Source organism: Trachinotus anak, unplaced genomic scaffold, assembly GCF_046630095.1.
Source record: "Trachinotus anak isolate AG129_WGS33_773 ecotype Australia unplaced genomic scaffold, CSIRO_AGI_Tana_v1 ptg000003l, whole genome shotgun sequence".
In the NCBI taxonomy this organism is placed as follows: Eukaryota; Metazoa; Chordata; class Actinopteri; order Carangiformes; family Carangidae; genus Trachinotus; species Trachinotus anak.
Window position 1 is genome coordinate 4816001 of NW_027273854.1, and position 979 is coordinate 4816979.

Sequence of the window (979 nt, forward strand, 5' to 3'; positions counted from 1 at the left end):
GAGTCCGTTGTGAAACCACTGTAACAGCTGTGCATCCAGTCCCAATGTACAGCTTCCATCCTCTGTGAAGGGACAAGCTGCCTGCAGGAAGCGATTATTTGACTCTCCAGAGACATACTTTGGTGTAATATTCCTTCAATACTTCCCCCACACACCCTGTGTCACTTCTCCTATAGCTTCTTGTCTTGCTTTGTTTCTCTCCTCATCTATCCCAGCTGGGATGCAACAACAGTTAAGTTGTCAGACAGCACTGACAGTTGTAAAGGTAAAGCTTTTAGCTGCTGACAGTGTTTTGACTTACAGTAGATGGGCCTGTCCGCTCTCACCTCCATCCAAATGCTGTCAGGAAACAGCAGCTTGCCAACTGCACAAACACTCCAGACAGAGTCCTGCTGTCTGAGAGGAACCGTCGACTGTGAGTCTGACCAATGGACTGTTTTACAGAAGAAGCTTTTGGGGGGGGTAAATAACTTTGAAAAGTCTGGAGTCCTGGACCAACTGGACATCAAAACTGTTCTGTTGATGAAGGAGGTCACATCATGTCATCTGTCGTACTGATGACACTTGAAGTTCAGTTTGGAGCCGCCCGCAACGAAAACACTTTGTCTGTGCTCGGGTTGCTGCTGCATTGCAGTTCAATTTAGTTTCTGCCAGCTGAGAGGTCAGCAAGGTGTACACCTGACATTACCTTGAAAGACTGACTCATTCCTCAGGCCACAGTGTGGCTTGACTTGCAGGGCAACATGAGGCAGCATTAACGCAGGAAATGGACTGTTCTTATTTACAGATATAGCTTTTGAAGGCTGGTGGAGGGAGGTACATGGATGGGAAGTTGAAGAGAAAAGATTAAGACTGTAAATGAATAATTTGCTTCATCTGAGCCTAATGAGACAGTTGCTTAAAGTCTGTAATAATCACATGATCTACATCTCTGATGCCATTAAAATATTTTTTAAAAAGAAGGAAATTCAGACAGAGA